Source organism: Pongo abelii, chromosome 16 (assembly GCF_028885655.2).
Source record: "Pongo abelii isolate AG06213 chromosome 16, NHGRI_mPonAbe1-v2.0_pri, whole genome shotgun sequence".
Classification (NCBI taxonomy): domain Eukaryota; kingdom Metazoa; phylum Chordata; class Mammalia; order Primates; family Hominidae; genus Pongo; species Pongo abelii.
In genome coordinates this window covers 41,762,838-41,774,761 of record NC_072001.2, presented here as the reverse complement: position 1 = coordinate 41,774,761, position 11,924 = coordinate 41,762,838, and the positions used below count along the sequence as shown (strand labels likewise).

Here is an 11,924-nt window from a genome sequence, read left to right as displayed (position 1 = left end):
AGGCTGAGGCAGGAGAATCACTTGAACCCGGGAGGTGGAGGTTGCAGTGAGCCAAGATGGCACCACTGCATTCCATCCTGGGCAACAGAGTGAGACTCTGTGTCAAAAACAAACAAACAAACAAAAGGTTTAGCTTGGAACGTAATAAGTGCTCAGTGAATATTAGTGTTATTATTACTCAAGGAAGGGCATCAGTGTGAAATAAATCTTATACTTCAAGTCCAAAAGGGAAGCTCCCAGTAATCATGCCCTTCATGAACCTGTACATGAATCAAATGACTTTTCCCATTGGGCATGCATGCCATGCCATCAAGCAAGTCAGAATTTAAGTTGCTGTGCAGGTCAGTGAAGACATGGTGCTTGGCACTGCAGCAGCAGCCATCTTGCAACATGAGGTGCCACACCTGAGGAAGGAGGAACAAAGCATTGGAAAGACCAGTGTTTTGGTATTACTGAGTTGCTGAACCAATCCTGGAACTGGATCTCAGGCTTTTTATTTAAATCAATAAAATCTCCTGATGTTTAAAAGGCATTTTTATGCAAACCAGCTCATTACCTCCTACAGTGCCCCTTCCCTCACCAACAGGAAGTGGCTCCACATTTCAATTGCCTTCTCGCCCTTGAGAATCAGCATTCCTTAAAACACCACTATTAAATTTGGGACTCTGAAACCACAGAAATACCCTACGGTAGGAAATTCCCTTGGGTGCCTAGACTTTCTTTCTATCACCTCTGCAAAGCTTTTAAGTAAAAAAGGAAAATCTCAGGCTTCCCACTTAGCCATGGAAAGTGGTACCACCTTCAGAGGAAAGATGGGGGATTCAGGAGCACCGCCTCCACTTTTAGGAGGTGCCCCTGATTTCCTCAAATACTGACAGGTAATTTAACCTAAGCAATGGAGAGGAGCCCTGCTTCAAGATGCATTGCTAGGCTCAGACCAGCACTTGGTGGATAAGAAAGAGAAAACAACTTATAAATTCTTCAGTGATGCTTGGCTCAGTACTTAGCTTGCTGGCTGGCTGACTGCAACTACTTCTAGTTAAGGGTTACAAAGGACTGGAAGGTAAATAACCAGCAAGTTGTCATAACACTGAGACAGAGTAAAATATTATTTCCACCCTCTCGTGCCCTCGGTGGCCATTTTCCAGCTCTAGGGACAGTCTGCATATGACGATGAGTGGTATCTGATGGCTGGTCCTGGCATGAAATGTGAGGGAATACAAGTTTAGGACTTGAACCTTCCATCTCCCACTCATTCCAGTCAGAGTGATCCAAACCTAGTCTGTCTTTTCTTTCCCTTATGCTGCAAACTTTCCCCTGTTTTAGTCAAAATACACCAGCTTAGTAATTCTGGCTGCCACAGACTGAATTTTGAACCTCACCAGTTTCCAAATAATTAAGACAGAGAAAGTGAGTTAAATAAAATATGGCCAGATTAAATAAACAATTCGGTACTTTAGGAGAAGAATTCAGGCTGGGTCTAAGATAGGCGCCTAGTGCAGGGCTCTGCGGCAGAGATAAGGAAGTATTAAGTTGGTTTTCAATAGGTGTACCTAAGGGTGCATTTGATAACAACAACAAAAAGAGAGATGGAAGCAAATATTTAACAAGCACCTATTATCTATCAGGCACTACATATACATTCTCTCATTTACTTCTTACAAAGTACACGTATCCTAGCAATTATTTCCATTTTAAAAAACTGAAAATGAAAAATTACTTGCCCAAGATCATAAAGCAAGTAAACATCAGAATTAGGATTTAACCCTAGGCCCTTCTTGTGCAGGAGTCATGCTCTTTCAAGCACACTGTGCTGTCCCCCGGGAAGAGTGAGGGGTATCAGGAAAAGCAGTGGAGTGGCAGGAAAGAAGAAAGGGAAGGATTTTAAAACAGGGAAAAGAAAGGACAGAAATACATAAAAATAAGAAATGGGAACAGGAAGGACTGCAAAGAAGAAGGAAGAACGGTTGGTGAGTACCTTGGCTATTTAGTGGAATTTGGTGATTCAGAACTGGGAATGGAGAGTAAGCCCCTTCAAATACCCTGGGGAAGCCAAGATTGTCATGGAGCTGTTCTTTTCTCTATCCCAAGTACAAATGTCTCAAAGAACTCTAAAAGCTACTTAAAGCAAGAGCAAAGAACTCAAACTAAGTTCTTACTGAGTGGTGGCCAAAAACAAGCTGGATGAGCTTCCAGATGATACTGCCGGGATGTCAATAGCAGATCTTACTCCTTCTCTGACCTAGGCCTTCCTCAGAGTCTTTTAGCTGTAATGAGCAAATATTAGCATAAGAGACAGGGACCAAATATGTGTTTAGTGTCTGTCTTGATTATTAAGCTGTTGCCTGTAAGCTCCACACTCACACTTCATTCTCAGCTTTGTGTTGCTGGGGCTGGGCTGGGCCTCTGTAATCACATTTCAGCTTTGCCAGAGGGATTTCTCTTAGGCTGCCAGTAGTAGGGCACTAGAGGGAGTCTGGAAGGAGTGGGGAAGAAGGGATTTGCTCCTTCTGTTTTTCTGCTTGTCCTGTCAGTATCATCCCAGCAGCCCTTAGCTCCAGCTCGCAGTTATTTTCCTCACTGCAAGAACCTCAACACACTCCCTCAGTGATAGTGTCTGTCAACCAGAACCTCCTCCCCAGATATTGAGTCCCTGTTTTGAGGGTCCCTGCTCTGAGTCTCCAAGGCACCTGCCTCCACCAGGCAGCACCCCTCCCTCCTGGTCCAGCTTCCAGCTCTGCAGGGCCCTCCTCCAAGCTTCCAGATCCCAGGCACCTGACGCATCCCTTTTGTTCTCTCAGTCCTAGGGGTAGCAATTGCTTCCTGCAGTTGCTAGCTCCGTGACCCCTCAGTGGTCCTTGTCCTCACTTTCAGTGCTTCAATTCCTTATATTAAGTTTTCTTTATTAGGAAAACTGGTGGGTGTCTGTTTTCTGGACTGGCCTTTACCTGATTTGTCATCACTTCTGTCTACGTCCAGGACAATATTGAGCAATATTCTGAGGCTATACTGTGTTAAAAGGAAACTTCAGACAAATTAAATTTAACAGAGTTTAACTGAGCAAGTAAAAAAAATTCATAAATTGGGCAGCCTCCAGAACCACGGCAGATTTAGGGAGACTCCAGGGATGCCTTATGGTCAGAACAAATTTATAGACAACAAAAGGGAAGTGACGTGCAGAAATCAGAAGTGAGGTACAGAAATGGCTGGATTGATTACAGCTCAACATTTGCCTTTTTTGAACACAATTTGAACACTCAGCAGTGTATGAGTGGTTGAAGTATGGCTGCTGCGATTGGCCAGGCCTCAGCTATTGTTACAGGCACAAACTCTCAAGTTAGGTTTTCAATTTTGTCTGAGTATAAAGTTAGGTTACAGTTTGTCCTCATGGACTGAAATTTAGAAGTATGGCATCCTTCTCAGGCCATATTTAGTTCAGTTTAACAACTGCATATGGCTTCTGACAAAGGTGTGGCCCCTTTAGGACTCCAAAGACGCTGTCACTTACATGGTATTCAGGGAGGACACAGAGGATCTGTGAGCAGCCTGCAGCCAAGCTTTGTGATCATATTGAGATTTTTTTTGTAATATATGAGGAGTGTTCTGGCTCCTTTTATTACTTTCTTCATAGCAAAAATTGGGGGTCCAGGTTGTCATTAAATTGAAACTCTCTCACTTCCCCTGAAAAAGATTTGACGGTGAGCATAACACTGTTACTTCATTCAAGACATGGAAGCAAAAGGGTTAATTAGTGCTGCTTGCAAAATAGTTCTAGTTTTTCTTCTTCCAATTATATGATTGGACAACCATTCCCTCCCTTGAAGTCAGGGTTGCCATGTGGCTTACTTTGGTCAATAAAATATGATTGAGAGCAATACTGTGGTACGTCCATACAGTAGAATATTATCCAGTGATTTAAAAAAAAAAAAAAAAAGGAAAAAAAGCCACAAAAAGACATGGAAGAGGGCCAAGCGCAGTGGCTCATGCATGTAAACCCAGCACTTTGTGAGGCTGAGGTGGGCAGATCACTTGAGCTCAGGAGTTCAAGACCAGCCTGAGCAACATGGTGAAACCCCATCTCTAAAAAAAAAAATACAAAAAAATTTTAGCTGAGTGTGACTCTGTGTGCCTGTAGTCCCAGCTACTGGGGAGGCTAAGGTGGAAGGATCACTTGAGTTCAGGAGGTCAAGGCTGCACAAAGCTGCAATGAGCAGAGATCACGCTTGGGCAACAAAGAGAGACCCTGTCTCAAAAGATGTTAATGAGAGAGAACTCTGGGCGAGGGGGCGGGGGGCAGAGGAGGAGTGTGGGGGAAGGGGAAGGAGTGCATACTGGAAACTACTTTCTGCACAATTTTTCTGTAAACCTGAAATTGCTCTGAAAAGTAAAGTCTATTTAAAAATAATAAATAGAGAGAAATATGAATATCATTTGTGTCACTTTTGTGTCAAAGCATTAATAGCCAGCACATGATTTGCCTTGCCACTCCCTTCCTCTTGGTCTGCAGTCCAGTGCTCTACCTCTGAGCTATACCCCCTCCTTGGCACTCCCTTCCTAAATATAAGCCTCCCTCACTGGATTACAGTTCTCCAGAGACAGAGACAATAAGATATAGACAGAGAGAGATGGAGAGATAGAGACAGGAATTCGCTCACAGGATTATGGAGGCTGAGAAGTCCCACAATAAGCCATCTATAAGCTAGAGAACCAGGGAAGCCAGTAATATCAGTCAGTCTAAGGCTTAAGGCTTCAAAACCAGAGAAGTCAATAGCATAACTTTCACCACAAGACTGAAGGTCACAAGGCTGAATGCCTGAGAAACTGGGTGGTCACTAATCCAAGCCCCAGAATTGAAAGGCTGTATAGAGAACCTGGGGTTCTGATGTCCAAGGGCAGGAGAATAAGGGTGTCCCAGCTCCAGAAGGGAATGAGCAAGTTCACCTTTCCTCTGGCTTTTTGTTCTAGTAGGACCTCAGCCACTTGGACGATGCCTGTCCACATTGGGTGAGGCCACATCTTCCTCATTCAGTCCACTGATTCAAATGCCAATCTCTTTTGGAAATACCCTCATAGACATGCCCAGAAGTAATGCTTTACCAGCTATCTGGGTACCACTTAATCTGGTCAAGTTGACACCTAAAATTAATTATCACCACAACTCATCCTGGTTCTCTTAGTGAGAATAATCAAGAATGCATCCCTATCTCCTCACTTCCAATGAGCCAGTCTTCAGTGGACATGCACCCTGAGTGGAAAAAAAGAAAAAACTGTTTCTATTGTTGTTTTAAACAACTTAGATTCAGAGGTTATTTGTTATTGCAGGATAACCTAGTTTATCCTGACTAATACAGAGAGAAGAAGTCCTCCTTTAATCTCCAACAGAAATATTAAACAGCAATCAATAACATAATATTGGTTAAAAAAGCAAAGATAATAATCATTGTTATTATTTTCATTATTTCTGGAAATAAATTTGAAACTATTGAAAAAACTTACTTTCAAAATTCTCAGCATCACTAATCATCCAGGAAATGCAAATCAAAACCACAATGAGATGTCATCTCACCTCAGTTAAAGTGGCTATTATCAAAAAGACAGAACATAGCAGTTGCTGATGAGATACAGAGAAAGGGAAGTTCTCCTACACTGTTCACGAGAATGTAGATTAGTATGGAAGTCCATCAGAAAACTAAAAATAGAACTACCATATGATCCAGTAATCCTACTGCTAGGGATGTAATCAAAAGAAAGGCAATCAGCATATAAAAGAGATATCTGCACCTCTGTGTTTATTGCAGCACTATTCACAATAGCCAGATTATAGAATCAACATATGTGCCCATCAACAGATGAATGGACAAAGAAAACATGGTATATATTCACAATGGAATATTCATTCATAAAAAAATTAAAATCCCATCATTTGAAGCAACATGGACATAACTGGAGGATATGATGTTAAGTGAAATAAGCCATGCGCAGAAAAGACAAATATCACATGTTCTCATTCATATGTGGGAGCTAAAAAGGCTAAACTTATGGAGGTGGGGAGTAGAATGGTGATTACCAAAGGTTGGGAAGGGTAGAAGTCGGGGAGGAAGAGAAGTTGGTTAGTGGGTACAAAAATACAGTTAGATAGAAGGAATAAGTTCTAGTGTTCACAGTAGAACAAACGTAATTAATAAGAATTTATAGTATATTTCAAAATAGCTGCAAGAAAAGCATTATAATGTTCCCAACACGAAGAAATGGTAACTGTTTCAGGTGACTGCTATCCCAACTACCCTAATTTTATAATTATACATTCTATGTATGTATAAAAAGATCCCATGTACTCCATAAATATGTACAACTATTATGTATCAATAAAGACAGAAAAACATTATGTATGATAATTACATAATACAGACATAATGAATATGAATCAACTCTTAGTATATATGAGGTTTATATATGAGGAAGAAGTGCTTGACAAATTTCTGTACTTTTAATCATTAAAACCTAGTCTCCAGAATTAAATTCTTTTCACTTAATCAAGTCTTGTTTTATGAGAGACAGACAGATATAAAGAAAGGGTATAGCTACTTGAACAAGGGAGGCAGCATCCAAATGACAGCCTGCATGTTGTTAATTCACACAGAGTAACTGCTGGCCAAAATAATATCTCCCGATGTTCGTTTAGTGTTGACAGAAATGGTGAGAATATTCAATACTATCAACTTTCAGCCACGGAATGTGCCTATTTTGAGAGCACTGTTCAAAGAAATGGATTCTAGCTATAAACACTGCTTTTCCCCCAACTTAAATAATCTGCTATTGAAGAGGAAAATACCCATACACATTAGTAAAATGAGAAATGAGATAAAAATATTGTTTCATTACTCTAATGCCGATGAAGAATAATAGTATGATTTAAGGGACCTAAGTAAATAGCATATCCCAGTAATATAATCAGTATTGTGAGCCACCTAACTCTTTCATTCAAAGCCAAAGTGTGGAGATTCTTAAGATCAAAGGTAAATGGTCGGAATTTCTTAAGAGGGCCGACCATGTGGGCAAGGGCTTTGTTGTTCAGACTTCGACCCTTCCCCAGAGCCTGAAGATTTTCTTTAGAAAACAAAGTCAATGCCACGACTGGATCTTTCAACACCACACCCAAATGCTGCAACAGATGATATCACTTTCCAGGGTAAACACAAGCAGTGTATTCTGAGGCCATTGGCCCAACTTCCCAGGTTGACTCATCCTGCCTTCCAGCCTTGAAGGGCAATATCCTTACCAATATGTGATCTGAAGGAGCTCTGAACCCCCCATTGAGACATCGGCCCATCAGACTCACAGAGAACATCAGGAAGACCAAAGACTCAAGATTTATCTATCCTTGAAGTGAACAAAACTCCTTGGTAAAAGATTATAAAATAAAACAGTTGTTTTTCTGATAAAATTTAATTTTTTTCAATGTTTTACTATGTTTATATTTTTAATTCACTTAAAATTGGTATTTTATTGATGAACTAAATATCTATTAAGTTATTCAGTGATGCTGATTACAATAGACCTCCCTAATCCGAAGGGAAAACATCCCAAGACCCCCAATGAATGCCTGAAACTGGATGCTACTGAACCCTGAGACGGTACTAAGTGACCAACGGACGAATAGCGTGTACAGCATGGATACACTAGACAAAGGGAGGATTCGCATCCCGGGCTGGTCAGCAAGAGGTTTCATCACCCCACTCAAAATGGTGAGCAATTTAATACTAATAAATTGATTATTTCTGGAACTTTTCATTTAATATTTCCCAACTGCAGCTAACTGTGGGTACCTAAAACCACAGAAAGCAAAACCACGAATAAGGGAGGACTACTTGTATTGGGAAGGCGCTGAGGTAGCTCAGTACTGTTGGCTGCCAGGGAAACAAGAATGTGACATGCAATACTCTTCAATCAAATAGGAATGTCTGGTTGCCATGGTGCCACCACATGGAGGATTGTCTCCCATCTGGGGACCTGGGTTTGCAAATGCTCAGTAAGAGTAAGACTTCCTGTTATTCCTTATAATGGATAAACTTGGACTGGGTCTTCAGAGTGGATGCTTCTCTCTCACCCGAGCAAACACAGACGAGCTCTCTGTTGCCGTGTGAGCCCCAAAAGCCTTCCTAATAACAAACTGAAGTCAGCTAAGTTCAGGTAGCTAAAATGGTGCATTTGTTATAAAAGCCGTGGCCACAAAATGCAAACTCTTTGAGCCACCCAGCCCAGCTATTTCCTTCAGAATCCAACACTGAGCCAAGCGGTTTTTATTTTGTCCTCTCAAACTAGGTAACACTCCCTCGTAGCAGACTCCTGGATAACCTGCAGGTAGCTGGGTGCACCCCTACTTTTGGGGGTGGTTTCCAGACCAGATTTAAAACCAATTACCAGGTGTTATGTAACTGAGGGCACCAGAAAGAGCCTGGCATGAATGGGGAGGGAGGCATTGAGGAAAAGAGTCACAAGCAAAAGAGGAGAAAACCATGAGAGAAAACAAACAGGAGCCGCAGCCAGTGCCAAACAGAAAGAAGGATTGTTTTCCAACAGGATTTACAGACATGAAAAGAAAAAGGAGACAGAGTTTCTTCACTCCTGTACTTGGTCAGCAAGCATTTCTTAGAGCATGTCATAGATGTAAGATAATTAAATATCCCTGCCTTTAGTGTTTCACAGTCTGGTGGCAGATGGAGGTGTGGCAGTAGTGAGAAGGTCCCATTTTTCTGAAACCCTTTGCTTTTTTGAGACTGGTAATTACTCTCTAGTGTAGATGCTGTAGGGATGTGAAAAACAGCACACTGATTTGCACCTGGAGGCATCAGGAAGGCTGTAGGTAAGGTAAGGCTTCAAGGATGAATTGATATGTGTCAGACAGAAAAGGGACCAGATTTGGAAAGTCACAGGGGTCTGTGGGAACCTGTGCGGTGTGGGCCCGTAGGGGTGTATACCGTGGGAGCCCATTGGAGAGGGGCAGGAGAGAGCCTGAGAAATAAGCAGGGACTCGAGCACATCAGACTGCAAACACCATGCCAGGGACAAACCAGTGAGCTGAGAAGCAACATGAGATCCGGGATACAGAACACTCCTTCTGACTGGCCCTGTGGACAGGCACCCTTTAGAGAGCCACTTAACGGGTCTAGATCAAAAAATTAATGAAATGTTTAAATGATAAGGGCCTGAACCAAGGTAGTGGTTATAGGATTGGACATAAGGAGACAGGTCAGGCGATATTAGTAAGTTAAAGTTGGTCACACCTTACTGGCTGATTGAATGTGGGAGTGAGGGAAAAGGGGGAGTCCTGTGTGGTTCATTTCAGCCTTGAATGGTGAGTGGGGGTGCCATTCACTGGGATGGAGAACATAGGGAAACCGTGTTTTGGGAGACTGAGCATGAGCTGAGCGTATCAGGGTTGAGGTGCTGTTGGCACTTTTAGGAAGAGATTTCAAGGTCTGGACTAGGGATTTAGATCTGAAAGACATTTGTATCTAAGGCCCTACAAGCAGATGAAATAGAGCAGAATGCCCAGGAAGCAGTAGAAAGCATGCAGAACTTCAGATATTTGAATACTAGTGGACAATGCTTTTCTCACTCATTGAAAGAAACTTGATCAGTGTCTCAGAGACAGTTTAGACAAAATGGCCAAGGGGTTAAACAAAGAATTCTGCACTGAGTTCTGGCTCTGAGCATAAGGAACCGGTCAATGGTCAGTAGGCATCCTGAAATCACATATACCCAAAATTAGATCATCAGGTACATTTTTGAAACAACAGTGTCGTTCACTTAGCCCCCTTGCTGTTGCAGGAATGCCTCTGGGCCAGAGTCCCTTTGCCATGTGCCTTCTCTCTTCTGGCCATTTGCTGTGGCAGGCATCTCATGGCTCCAGAAGCCTCTACCTTCTCTGTCTTCCAAATCCCCTATGTAAGAGAATTGATTCCTTTTCAGGCAAGACCGTATGAACCTGAATCCAGAGAAATGGCTCATCAGTCTCCAAACCTGATTTTCTAAACCATGAGTACATTATATTGAAACCAGAAAAAGCAATACCTCTTTTCACAGAATAGACTTTCTGGTAGAAATGGGAGGAACCAAAAGAAGGCTGACTTCTTCATTTTGACACCCTGCCCTGACTGCAGAATGTGATTTCCCTAAAAGACTGAATCTTAACCTCAAAGCCTGATCAACCAACATGCAGGAGAAATCTTGACCAAGGCTCTGAGCATGCTGTGGTTCCAATGGTGAAGGTGTGATATGCACTGTTTGTTCCTGGAGTCACAGTGCTCGTCTTGTGGTAAAGACCTCTTGGAAGAATGTCTTTAAAGGCACATTTCCAGCTGGGAGTCCTTGTTTCCTGATTTTTTTTTTAAGTTTATATTATATGAACAAATGAGACTGCTTTCCCGGCAGGAGTAGCCCTCGGACGCCCACTGTGAGCCTACTTTCTGGAAGAAGCCAACTCAGACAGACCATAGTGTGTGCACAGCATACGTGGCTGCTGGCTGTGGATGAAAAAGTAATCCTGATCTGTCAGAATAATGATTTCAGCGTGTTCTCAGCAGGTCCTCAGTTTGATCCCATGAGGATACCCTCAACCCCTTGCATGACATGTTGTACTTGGAGTCCTTCCCCGTTTCAATTTCAGCATCAGTGGGAGGGAAATAGCAAAACAGCATTCCTTCATGCAGATAACCAGTAGGCAGCCGGCTACTCGTGGTTCGTAACATAACTCCACCAGTGTATTCTGGCAGCGGGGTTTACTTAAGGGAGAGCACAGACATTCCCTGCTCAAAAACAAAACTGCTAAACGTGACTCCGGTAGCCTCCGTGCTGTCTGCAAGAATAAAATCCTTGAAGAAAAATTGTGATAAGAAGTCTGTCTTTGGAGTCAGCCTGAGCACAATCTTGCATCTCCAGTTACCACCTGGGTGGCTTTATTCATTTATTTATTCATTTAAGAAATACCTGTAGGATACATACTACATTGCAGGCATGCTTCTCAGATGTTAGTTCATCTTGCTAAGCCTCTAGTATCTTCATCTAAACAGTGAGGATAACAATATGTACCTCCTAGGGCCATGTGAGGAAAAAGTGAGATAGTGTGTATAAAGCTCATAGCACAGGGCTTGTAGAGAGGACGTGCACAGTTAGTGTTGGCTGTGGCAGGTATTATTCCCTTTACCACAGCCTATGCCATCCTTGCCATCCCATCAGGAGCTCCTGATGATGCCAGCACCTTTCCCAGCCCTCATCTGGGGCAGAGTTCACCTTTAACTTTTTATTCCTCTTGGCTTTACTTGATATTCATTGACCTGGAGCTACCCACACCAGGGGGCAGCATAAATAATGGCAGAAGTCACATCCTCTGCCCTGGCTTCACACCTCCTCTTGGTATCAGCTGTTCACCATGCTTTTCCTACTGACTCTCTCTAGGGCCAGCACCAATACCATGTCTTAATCTGATATACATATATATGTGTATATATATATACACACACACACACATATGATACACTATAAACACTATATATGCAAAACTATATATATTACTATGTATCTAATAAATGAAACTAAAATATATAATCTGATATTATAGTCTGGTGAATCTATACATATTTATGTATAATTATATATTGTATATATATCAGATCATACAGTATAAAATATATGCCATGCACTATATATGTAAATATAGACTTAAAATCTATTTATATTCTTTCCTGACCCAAAGTTGAATAGATTTTTCAGAGATGGGAAGAAGAAAGTGACAGCTTTTTTTGTGATACAAAAACTGATATATTAAAGAGAGCAAAACATGTACAAAAATTTAAAAACTGAAACTAAATAATGCATTTTCAAACCCAAAAATGTAAGAATACATCACAAAATAAAGTTAAAAA

General features: G+C 41.8%; 1 long non-coding RNA gene across 1 annotated transcript; it reads left to right on the top strand.

The window, feature by feature from the left end:
• Nucleotides 1-6,863: 6,863 nt before the first annotated feature.
• Nucleotides 6,864-10,886, top strand: LOC134760262 (uncharacterized). Its single transcript, XR_010137451.1, has 3 exons — nucleotides 6,864-7,403; nucleotides 7,531-7,745; nucleotides 9,973-10,886. It is a non-coding gene; the product is annotated as an uncharacterized LOC134760262 (long non-coding RNA).
• Nucleotides 10,887-11,924: the final 1,038 nt, after the last annotated feature.